The following is a 12,354-nucleotide window of genomic DNA, read 5'->3' as shown; positions in this document are numbered from 1 at the left end:
GCAGCCCCCCAGCCCGTCCCAGCTCCGCTTCCTCTCCGTGTCAGCCCTACAACCCCGCGTCTATTTTTGGCTCTTCCCTTCTATTTATTGCACCAAATCCGCGTGCGGTTGGAGAACGCCGCGGTGTTTGCTTTATGATTGCTTCCTTCCCAGCCGTAACCTTTTGCCTTCAAACGGGATTCGCCCGGCTCCTCAGCCCACGGGAGCTGGAGCGGGCGCTGCGTGCCCAGCTGCCCTCTCCCGGCACGGCGGCCGCGTGCCACCGGCGTTGGGACAGAGATCCTTGGCTCAGCCCCAGCTTTTGGTGCAAAGCTGCCCCCGTGCGCTGCCCTCCCCGCAGCTCCGGCTGCTTTTGCCTCCCCAGGCACTTTCCCAGGGCACAAACTCACCCCCAATGCATCGCCCCCCGCGAGGACCCGAGCCCCAGCTTGCAGCCAGAGCTGCCCAGTGCTTTGGTTTCATGCGCAGATGGATGGGGGAGCGGGAACCACCGCGGCGAGCCCTCAAACGGGAGCCACCAGCAGAGAAAAAGCGACAAAACCAGTGAGCTGCCGAAGGCAGCCACCCTCAGCGTCCTGCCCGCTCCCGCAGACCGTCTGCGGCCGGCAGAGGAGCTGAGTCAGGGCCCCCAGCGCTCTGCCCACAAGTGGCCCCCAGGGGACACCTCCAGAGGGGACAGAAGCGAGGCCACCCCTGTCCCAGGGCTGGCCCCAGCCACGTCCCCAGGCCCCCTTCCAGGGCACGCAGAGGGCACACGTGGGGTGCTCCCCACGCCAGCCCCCCGTTTGCGGCACCCGAGGGCTGCTGCAGACACCGAACTCCCCCTGGGGCGAGCTCAGCCCCGGCGGGGCTGCTCCAGAGGTTTCCACCCAGGACGAGAGCGGTGCCGGGGGCAGATCCTGCAGGCGCAGCGAGATCCAGCGCCCGCTGCTGCGGGATTTCTTGGCAAGAGGCCTCTTTTAGCACCCCCGAGGGTTAAGCCCAGCACGCAGCTTATCGGCTGAACACGGCTGCGAAAACAGCTATCTCGGAACCAAAACCACGGGGCGTCTTTGCAAATTCACGTTAGCTGGATCTCTCCTTTCCCTTCCCAGGCACGAAATCGCAGCTCTGCTCTCCCTTTTCTGGCGCACGGAGCGAGGGAAGCAGCCGGCAGCGTACGGCCCCAGCAGGCTCCCCGAGCGAGCGCGCAGCCTTGGTGTGTGGGAGTAGCTGCTGATCAGGAGCAGCCCAATTTCAAGGAACTCCCCAAAGTTGCATGCGTTAATGTCTTGCTGAATCAGAGTTGGAGACGCAGAGCAGCTCTGCAGCCTGCAGAAAGCCGGGCTCAGAGTCGGGCCTCTGGCTTTCCGCACCCAGGACACCGTCGCCGCACGCGGCGGTCTCCACACCCCCTACAACGAGACCCAGACCCTCCCCGGAGCCTGCAATTCCTGCCTGCACGCCCGGCCCTAATGACAGGGCCCGGCTCCTTCCCATCACCCAGCCAGTCCAACCTGCGCGAGCTCTCCTGGGCGAGGTCCTTATCAGCCGCAGCTCGAAGCAGCCTCCCGGCCCCGCTCCTGCGCCGCACTGGGGGGCACAGAGGGACCCGGGGGCCCTGCACCGCCCCGCTTTGCCCCCATTTCGCACAAACGGAGGGGGGCAAGAGGCCAGAATCAGCACGAGCCCCCCCAGCCCAGCTGCCCTCGCCGCTGCTCACTTGATCCCATCGCCTCCTCCCCGTGTAATCCGCACTCGCCTCCCGGTGCCCTGGGCTCCGCGCTAATGCCAAGGGCTGGCCGGCGGCCACCCGGCGCTTCTCCCAGTTATGCAACGGGGCGCCAAGCCGCTCACGGCCACAGGATGCCGGGGAGATCCTCGAGGCCACGGTCCCGGGGTACCCCGCACAGGAGCCCTCATCCTGCCCTGGTGCTGCGTCCCTTCCTGCTCCCTTTCCCCGCTCGCTCTCGCCAGGGATCCCAGCGCCCCGTTCCCGAAGGGCTTACCGAGGGCTCGCAGGGCGCCCGGCCCAGCGGCGCTGCCCCCCAGCTCCTTCTGCCCGAGGAATTAATTTTGCTCTCTGAACGGCCATGTTGCATCTCTCGCCCTGCCCTGCCCCTGCTCGGGTGCTCCCTCTCGTCCTTCGCCCCCGTCTTTTGGGACCCAGCCACGTCCCTGGCTGCAGGGACCCCCGATTCAGCCACCCAGTGGCTGAAACCGAGCCCCAGTTTGCTCCTTCTGGCCCAGTTTGCTCCTCGCAAGGGGATAGGTGAGCATAAACCCTCCCTGGAGGGACAGTGCGGCACCCCAAGGAGCTGAGCCCCCAGCCCCCTGCCTCCCCCCAGCCCTCTCCCCGCGAGCAGAGGCTGGAGCAGAGCATCACCTCCCAGCCACGCGCTTATCTGCTCCGCCGCAGACCTGCTCGCCTGCTGGAGAGCTTTGAAGATAAGCAAGGGCTCGGGAGAGCGGGGATTGAAGGCTCAGGCTGCCACACCGGGGGATGCTACTCCCAGGCAGACGTGACCGTGGGCCGGGTGGCCGGGCCACCAGCCTCTTTTGGGGACCACCTGTGGGTGCCCAGGTGGAGAAGCCTTGGAGCTGGGATGGGTGCCCAAACGCGCGCCCCTTCCTTGCGGCAGCGTGGGACCCCCAGCCGTGCCCTTCCCAGCCCCAGCACGACGCCAGAAGTGCTGCCGGAGCCTCTTCTGCAGAAGAAAACTCCCCAAAGCCCCGGTGCCCCACGGGGTATCCAGCTCCCCACCGGCACGGTCCCCGCTCCCATCGAGTCACCACGAGGGGCCGGTGCCAGGGGGAGGTTAGGACAGCGAGGACATTTTGTTCCCTGCTCTCCCCTTAAATTATCCTGCCACATATAGTAGAGCTCAGCACTATTTTTAGGCTTTGCTTGTTTAATTATTGAGAAAGGGTTTGAAGGAGCTCTCGAAGATGAGACGAGCACCCGCGGGTGCTCACCAAATTCTTCTTTCCACTGCTGCCGATGGGGTTTGCTCAGCCCCGATGGATGGACACGGGGTGCCGACCTTCAGAGCAGAGCCCGACACACGCCACGCACCCCCTGCGTTGTCCCGCAGCGTCCCCACCTGCTCAGGGACCCATGCAAGGCTCCCCGGGCACAACACGAACCCTCCAAACCCTCTCGCTCCCCGTTTCGGCACTGGGAAGCCCCAGGGCCAAGCCAGCCAAAGGCAGCACAACCCCACTGCTGGCTTCCACCAGCTACGGATGCAGCCCTGCAACTCCCCCTTTTTATTTTTAACCAAAACGGCACTTCCCTTGCTGAAAAGTGACCTTATTCTCAGCTCACCCCATGCAATCTCAACGGCAGATTTTATTATTTTTTTTTTTTAAAGCGGTTCCTTTCATGTTTCCGCTTACAAAAAGCCAAAGAGAGGACGGCCTTTCTTGGAGATGAAAGTGCTGTGGTCAACTGGACGGCTGCGGAGATTTCGGCCAAAATAACCCTTAATGAAGTAAGAGGCAGGCACGCGACGGGCAACCCCCGGCACGGGTTGGTAGCCCCGGCTCAGCGGCACCTCCGCAGACCCGGCCAGGAACCCGGTGCGGGGGCTTCAAGGAAAGCCCCGATTTACCCCAGCTGCTGGCGTTAACTCCACCAGCCGAGGGCACGGGGCGCCGCGGTGGGTGTCGGTGATGCCGCCCGTGGTTTTTCCCTAAGGAAAGGGGAAATCAATCGCAGTAAATCGTCCCGCATTCGGTCTGCTCGCCCTCAGCCCTGCCGGGTGCAACGACAGCGGCGTCACCGCCACGGACGCCGAGGTGCTACAGGTGGCGTGCGAATGCCTGCAGGCGATGAGAAATGCTGCCAATCCCCCTGGGGAAGGACGCTGGGGTGACCCCGGCCCCGCGCCCTCCGATCGAGCACCAAACCCGACCTCAGCACGAGGCCACCGGGTGCCACCACCGGGATGCTCCGAACCCCGCAGGCACCCTGGGGGGCCGGAGGAGGAGGGGGGGGGGGGGCTCGGCGGCACCGCGAGTTGTCAGCCCCTGCTCCTTAACACCCTGACAAGCTTCTAACTCTTTCATTTGTTACACCGTGAACCTTTTTAAATTAATGAACATAAGGTTGTCACGGTTGCCGTGGCGACGACACGTTGCCGGAGCAACGGCAGCGATGCAGAGCCTGCCGAGTGTAATCAGGGGTCAGGCTAACGAGGGAGCCTGGATGCTTGGGGGGGGGGGGGGGGGGGTTGCAGCGAGGGGCAGCGAGCCCCCGGCCCCAAAAACCAGCACCAACAGGTGGAAAAACCCCAGCATCGCCCCGCTCCCCCCGGCCCCGGGGAGCAAAAACTGCCCCAGTGCCCTCGCTGCCTGCGCGCCCCGAGGATGCGCGTGCTCCCCGTGAGCCTGATCCTGCCAACGGGGAGGGTCAGCCAAGGAGCCAGGCATTTTGCTGCCCCAGCTCATCCCTTTTGTGCCCCCCGCGGGGCCGAGGCATCACCAGCTGGGGAGCAGAGCGGGGGCGAGCAGGACCAAGGGCGGCCGGGGCCGCACGGACGCTGCTCTGCTGCCAGGCTGCAGCTCCAGCCCCCCCGGGGGTTTGCGGGTCTGGCAAGGGCTCACGTGCCTCTTGGCACCAAGCGGGGGCACACCTCGTGGCCCTGCACCCCGCCTGCGATTCGGGGCAGCGGAGACACCGCAGCGCCCAGGCAGCCACGAAGCCCCTTGGGTGCGCAGCCACCTTCCCCCCCCCCCCCCCCCAGCACCGCGCTGGGAAGGGGCAAAAAACACCCGCGAGGATCAAAATCGCTGCGATCGGGAGCAGGAAAAATCTCTCCGCACGATCTCGAGGCCAACGGGCTTCGAGGTCCCCTTCCCAAGTCCGAGAGGGAAAGGGCGCTGAGCCCCCCCGCTCGCAGCCCCAGGCGTGCAGACGCCACCCAAGCCCCCCAGGGACAGCGGTGGGTCCGGGTCCCCCCGCAGCAGGAGGACAAATCCCTGCGGGCACAGAGAGGGGCTCTGCCCCGGCACAACCACGCAGAGCAGCGGGGTGAATCCTGAGCTGCTGGGGCCCAGGACGTCCCCCAGCGTCCCCTCCCCGGTGCAGGGTGCGGCGACAGCCTTGGGCTGACGTCTCCCCGAGACCAAAACCCGAGGGTGTGAGCGGGAGAAAAATGGGGTGGGGAGGCGAGTTTCGGGGCTGGGGATTCCTCGGCCTGCAGGGGGGTGTGGGCTTACCCCCGGGCAGGAGCACGGCGTCGTCCCCGAGCTCCCTGCAGCGGTGCGGGGCCCCAAATGGGTTTTTTTCCCCCCCCAACTCTTTCAGGGGGGGGATCCGGCCCCACTCGTCCGTGCCCAGGCCCCGCTGCGAGCCCTGCAGAAGGGAAAACGGGTGGCGGGGATGAGCTGTGAACACCCACTCCCTTTCCAGCCCTGACGAGGCACAATGCAAAGCATATCCCCCCCCAAAAAAAAATAGATTGCAGGAGCTTCTCCAAAAGCAGCTCAACCCCGTTTTGTCATCTCCCTGCGCTGCGGGAAGGGCTCTCGCACCGGGGGGCACCGACGGGCCCCCCCCCGCCCTGCCCGCACCGCAGCGAGGCGGCCGAGGACACGCGCGTCCCCGAGCCCGACTCTTTGTGCTGAGGTTTCGTAAGCGCACACGTGCGCGGGTGCCGGAGCGCGGCTGAGCTCTCAGAACCCTTCCAGCATCACCGCCTGTCAGGGAGGCGTCTAAATACTTCTGTTTCCCCCAAATACATTTTTCATCAGAACCGGGAGGGGAGAAGACCGAAATCCGCATTTGGGCTCGAGCAAAAGCAGCCTCTTGTAACGGGGAGGAGGACAGGACCCCCCAAGGGACCCCCAAGGGACCGAGCCGTGCGCTTCCCCCGGGGTTTGCCGGCTTGCAGCGCGCTGCGCCGCCCCGTTCCCATCCCGCTGATGGGAGGAGAAGCACATCGGGCCCCAGGGGAGAGATTTGCCCGGCCGCCTGCTGGGCCAGCTGCTGAACCAGGGGCCGGAGCGGAGCCTGGCTCTGCTCGCGTCCCAGATAACGCTGTCACCCCGCAGAAAGCAGGCTCGCCCCGGCAATCTCGGCAGCGAGGCCAAAGGGTGAAGGAGATACGGCAGAGCTCCCCTCCCGCTGCTAAAAGCGGGGCTGCGGCGCCTGGGGAGGGGACACGAGTGTCCACCAGACGTCCCCAGCCTTGCTCTGCTCTCCATCACTCGCTGGGAGCTCGGGCAGAGGCTCACAAGTGCAAATCAGGGGAAAACCACCACAAATAGAAGCCTGTTTGGGATTGCAAGGGTGCTGGGGGTATTTTCCAGCATGCCCCCCACCACGACGGGGCAGCTCCTGGTGGGGAGATGCAGGCAGCAGGCTCTGGGGCCAAAATTTGACAAATTTGACCCGGCAGCCAAGCCGCAGCTTCCCGTTCAGCGGCAGCATCGTGTGCCCGGGTGATGCTGTGCCCCCTTCCCCGCTTTCCTTTCCTTGCCTGCAGGAACAAAAAGGCGAGGAAGGACAAAAAGCGCAAGGAGCCTGGCTTCGGGGGGAAGCCAGCCTCGGTAAATCCAAGCCCAGGCCAGCTTTGGAGAGGAAAAGAACGGCGAAACCTCACCCGGCAGCAGTCGAGGCTGATTAAATAGCAAATGCCTCCGTTCCCAGAGGATTCAGCACCTGCTGCCGCTGACCCACGGCACCACCTTGGGCTCGCGGGCACCTTGGGCAGCCGTTGCCACCTCTCCCCCGGTGCCCCAGCTCCTCCAGCACGTTGTTCCTCCCACTGCCCGGCTTGCTCCTGCTGGGAAAGGGATGGACAAAGGGACAGCCACCCTCCCAGCTCCTCGGGTCCCCCCCAGGCACGGCTGCGCCCACCCCGACCCCGCTCATCCCCGTCCAAAAGCCCCCACCAAGCTCCCTCCTCTAAAGCCAGGGCAGAGAACTTGCTCTCTCCCAACCCCAATCTCCTCCAGCATCTATTTTCTTCCTGCCCAGCGTTGATTTCCCTCACCTAATTGCCTGGAAAGCTCTTCTCCCTTCCTCTAATCAGTCTGGAGCAGACTTTCTCTAGATAATTGTGCCGAGACCTGATCACCCTTCTCATCTCCATCTCTCCAACACTCCCATTTCTTCACTAAACTCATCTGCCGAAGCTGCGCTCCTTGGTCTAATTATTTCAAGGCTCTGCTGAGTTATTTAATTGCTTGCTCTTCTGGCGCCCGTATCTGAAGGCTCCCAGAGCATCTGGGACGGGACCTGGGGCCGTTCCCAGAGACTGAACCTGCTCCAGGTGTGGCGAGCCCAGAGCAGAGCCTGGCTGAAAAAACGCCTCTGAAGGGCGACTGCAGGACACGGCGAGAGGAGCAGCAGCCCCAAGACGTTTCACTGAGCCATCCACGGGGCTCACGCAACCATCGCCAAGCTCCTTTTGGGGCCAGGCTGCGATGTACCCACCCCAGCATCAGCCTGGAAGAGGCCATCAGGTGCCGCAGCCCCCCCGATGCCCCGTGTCCCACGTCCCTGCAGCCCCCCGAGGGCGCAGCCGGGGCCGTTCCCCTCTTGTCCCCTTCCCTGCCTCTCAGCCAGGCCCAGCAGCTCCGCTCGGCTCCCGCTATCGCCCAGCCTCGTCCTCTCCCCCGGGTTAATTGATCCACTGTTTTGTTTTCTTATCAAACCGCTCTCAGCCTCGGATGCTCCTTTAATCGATTCTCAGCCCTATCTGTCCCAAGAGCCACCGGAGACCTTTCTCTGCAGACACCACCGTATCTAATCACCAGGGGACTTTACCTAATTGGTGTAAAACCTGATTTCTTTCCCTAATCGCTCTGAGGCCCTGATTCACTTATCTAATCGCTCCAAAGCCCGGGCCTTGTACACCTCTCCGGAGCTCCAGCATATCCTCTCGGATCGGTTTTTTTTACCCCCGCAGGTGGCTTGGCTCTCTTGACTCCCTAATCCCCGGGCTGCTTGATCTCTTTAACTAATCCGGCCAAGATTTGGCACCCGTGCTCGGCTGCTCCCCTAACCCAGTGCCGGCAGGGATCAGCCTCCCTCCCCGCCAAGCTTTTCTGCCCGCCTTGGGGCACCAGATCGGAGCACAAACCCGTGGGTTTTTGCCCTGGGCTCTCCCCCTGCCAGGCGGTGCCACCCTCGGACCCGGCGCTGCCCGTGGAGGGAGCGCAGCTCGCCGCGGCCCTCGCTTCCCTCCCGGTGAGTCACGTCCGCTGACTCAGGCCAGAGAAGTTGACATCCCCGAAAAACATCCACGAGCATCAGCCTGGAAGGAGCCCGGGGCTGGGGCTGCAGGGGGAGATTCCCCTGCTGGGAGTTTCACAAACGGAGAGCGAGCCCACCCCGTGCACCAGCCAGGAGAGATGCCCAGATTGTGCCCCCGCTCCCTCCAACCCTCCCCTCGCACCCCCAGCCTCGTGCCCACCGCTCCCCATCCCCACCCTGCAGCATTCCCAGCCCCAGGGCTCGTCCTTTGCCCCCTCACCCCAAAGCCTCCCCTGCCCGCAGCTGGTGGGGACGGCCCCAAGGCTGCCCTGGCTCAGGGGCACGAGGTGGCTCCTGCCCCTGCTCAGCCCCACGCGGGGAGGTTTTGGGGTGCAGAGCACAAGCCCTCCATCCCGGTGCTGTGTTATCCCCACCCAGGTACCACCGAAGCCCCCTGCCCCTATGGTGCAGCACACGGGTACCGGCCCGTCCTGGGTCCCTGCCCTCTGCGGGGCCGGGATCACGTTCCCAGAGCGGAGCAATGGGAATTTCATGCCTTTATTTGCAATCCAGCGCTGACCCCGGGGCCGGGAGGAGAATGAGTCAGCTTCCAGCGCAGGGCAGGATTCCTCCTCGGGCCGGAGCTGCTGCTCTGCTTTCAGTTCAGACCGGCACCGTTTGGCGAGGCGGCAATTAAATCAGATAATTAAACTGGCACCTCTCGCCGGCGACAGGCTGCAGCTTTTCCACGCTCGCACTTCCCGCGCAAAGCTCGAATCGAAAGCGACAGAGCCCCCGGACCTGCCCCCAGCCCACCGCCTGCAGGAGCACCCAGCAAAGCGCCCGGCTCGGGGACTGCGCCCGCATCCCCAGAAGAGTTAACAACCACGCACCTCCAGGCTCTGGAGCCTCTCCAGGAGCTGCTGCTGGCCCCCAGGGGCGAAGCCTTCACCCACCCCCTGATTGCTCTGCCCGGGGGATGCCGCAGGGCTCCGCTGCTCAGGCTCTGACGGATGTCAGCGCTGGCACGGCTCCGGAGGCAGCCGGGAGCGCCGCCACCCTCCTGCACCCGTTCCTGGGTCACTGCAGCCCCCGGGGGTGGCCTCCACCTTCACCCGCAAGGCAGAGGGAGAGGAAGGTGCCGGAGGAAGGAAACGGCACAGCCAGGCTGCGTTTGGCCACAGGGGGCTGGTTTAGGAGCTGAGCGGGTCCAGGCGCACCCGCACGTGGCACTGCCCCAAGCCCCGGCCTGCCGGGCGCAGCGCTGCGCCCCAACCCATCCACCCCTGCAATGCAGCGCCTTTGCTCCCTGTTTTTTTAGGGGGACGAGCCCAAATACAGCCCGGGGAGCATCCTCTCCCCAGGGATGAGGACAGCCAGGCAGGCCCAGGAGCTGCTTTCCCCTGGTTTGTGCCAGAGCTGGCTCCCTCTCAGAGAAAACCGGGGCCAAGAGCAAGAACCCGTCTCAGGAGGGCAGCAGCTGAGCTGGACACGTGGGACAGCCCCCAAAAAAACAATCCCAAAGCCCCCATCCCCAGCAGGGGCTGCTTCACCCTACGAAAGCCCGGCTCCCTGCGGCAGGGCGCTGGTACCCGCGATGCTCCAGCCTGGCACGTCTCCCCGGGGTTGCCAAAGCAACGGCAGAAACACAACAAACAGCAACAACGCGCAGCAGACAGTCGGCAAACATTCCCCTCTTATTTTCTCCCCGGTTCGGTTTGTGCTTTTTCCCCCTCTCCCACGAGGAAGCTGCTGCCATCGGAAGGGAACAACAAGATGATTCTGCGGCGCACGAAGCCCGCGCCATCCCAGCGGGAGCCGCGCTGCAAAGCCCCAGCGCCTCCTGGAGAGGAGCCCGGCAAAGCCCCGAGCCCAACGCGGGCAGGCTCGAGGAGCTGCTCACCTCCCTCCCGGGCAGGATCCTCGCGTGCCGAGCAATCGGGGCTGCGCCGGGCTGAATCCCTCCTCCGGGGCAGCTGCAGAATTTTTCGGGGATGTCCAGAGCTCAGGAGCAGTCGCGGCGTTCTCCTGGGACGTCCGGACCTCGGGGCTGGGATGCGCTGCGGCAGCCTCGAGCCAGCAGCGGGGTTTTGGGGACCCAGGACTCAGCCCCCTTTTGGATAGGGCGGGGAGCGTGCGAGCATCCTCGAGGCTGGAGGTGAAGGACGGGGACACGGCAGGACGAACCCACGGAGGGGCCCCAGGTGCGCAAAGAGCCCGGGCTCCGCAGGGCAGAGCCACAGCCCGAGCCCCGCGGCCGCGTTAGGGGGATTAGAGGGCGCAGCGCGGGCTTTCCGAGCAGGATTAGTGCTGCTGGCACGTGACGCGGGTGCGAGCCCGCGCTCTCCGGGAGCGCTGCCCTCAAACCAACCTGCCCAACACCCAACCCCTGCTCTGGCGGGGTCGGGGCTCTCGGCAGCACCTTCCCAAGCCTCGTTCAACAACAACTCAGCTTTTTCGGCTTGTAAGCCCCCAGCAAGAAGCCGGCCCCTGCGCCTCCCTGGTTTTTAACCTCCCCAAATCCAGGCGCAGCTGGGGAAGCCCTGCCCCTGGCAGCCCCACGGAGGGGCTGGTGTCACCCGTGCCCACTGATTGCGCGCAGCAGCTGTCACCAAGCTCCTGCAAACGCGTGCCAGGGGCTGCAGGGCTGAGCCCTGGTGCCCAGGGAGGCAGCCGTTACCTCTGAGATGCCGAACGCACATCCCACGTCCCGTTCTCGCTCTCAGACGCCCATATACAAACGTATGGACACGTGCATACCCCTGGTAGCCCTTTCTCGTGCCCTTTCTCCTCTTTTTCTAAAGCCCACCCAGCTCTCAGGGCACTTGCAGAGGCAATTACGGAGGCAATTAACGAGCGAGGCAAGGCGCAAGAGCACGAACCTGGCACCCGAGGGCTGGGAGGGCGGCGAGGGGATGGAGGGGGGCTGCGTGGAACGGGGCCCTGCAGAGCCCGAGCGTTTCCCTCTGTCCCCATCCCCAAACGTGCACCCTCCAGGAGGGATTTGGGGGGGGGGGGGGGCAGGGGACGATTTCCCCCTGCGTCGGCCACCCCAGCGCATGCGGGCGCCGCGCGGCACCCACCGGCTCGCGCCCCACGCGCCTCCAAACCCACGCGTGTCTCAGCCCCTCCGGCCACAGCCCGAGCCGGGAGCGCTCCCCCAGCCTCGGGGGGACCCGGAGCCAGGAGGGGGGGACCCGGGGGGGGGGGGGTCCCAGCGCCCCCAGCCCGGGCTGTGCCCGAGCCCCTCGGCGCCGCGCAGCGCCTGCAGCCGCTTCCCCGCGGCCGCGCTGCCACCTGGCGGAGCCACCGTGGGAAGCCGCGGCCAGGGGACCCTTCGCGACCCTCTCAAGCACGGGGACATCGGGCGAGACCCCCTCCCCGGGGCCCCCCCCCCGGCCCCAGCAAAGCCCCCCCTCCAGCCCGCCCCGAGGTGGGCGCTGCGGGAATTTTTAGGCGCAGGTTTCCGCGTCGCGCTCCCCGCTCCGTCCCCAAAACCGCTCCACCCGTGGCAAGCGCGAAGGCATCGGCTCCGCCATCAGAGGAAGAAAAAGGGAAAAAGGGGGGGGAAAAAAACGCAAAAATCTTGGCCCCAGCCCTTCCCCAGCAGGGGAGCAGCACCCAAGGGGTTAACGCAGCCCGGTCCTATTTTAAAACGGGAAGAGCGCTGCAGCTTGATCCCAATTCATTCCTTCAGAGATATAATCATAGTCTTTAGGAGATGTAATCATAGTATTTATTTAAGAATTAAGCTCGTCTGAAAGTGGCCTAAATTCCCCCTGCAAGAGCTGAGTCGGTGCCTCAGCAGCTGACTCAGCACCGCTCCAAGGGAGCCAGGACCCGGCTCCCGGGGGAGGATGCTGCAGGGTGGGGGGCCGGGGGGCAGCACCCCCTGGGGCTGGGGTGCAGGGGGAGAGCACCGAGCCTGGCGGAAGGAGGGGGAAGGAGCCAGAGCAGTTTTTCCTTTCTTATACATCTTTATTTAAAGTAAATGAGCAAGGGCAGCACAGGGGTAAAACGGTTGCAGCTTTTACAGGACAAAAAAAAAATCCATAAAAACCTCACAGACAGGACAAGACGTAAAAACCTTCTTGAGACAAGACAGACAGACAGCCTAGCCCTCGCTACGTTCGGTACCGCTGAGCCCAAGCAAGGGCTCGTCCTCACTG

The sequence above is a fragment of the Anser cygnoides genome, chromosome 33 (assembly GCF_040182565.1).
Source record: "Anser cygnoides isolate HZ-2024a breed goose chromosome 33, Taihu_goose_T2T_genome, whole genome shotgun sequence".
Taxonomy (NCBI): domain Eukaryota; kingdom Metazoa; phylum Chordata; class Aves; order Anseriformes; family Anatidae; genus Anser; species Anser cygnoides.
This window is presented reverse-complemented; position numbering follows the sequence as displayed.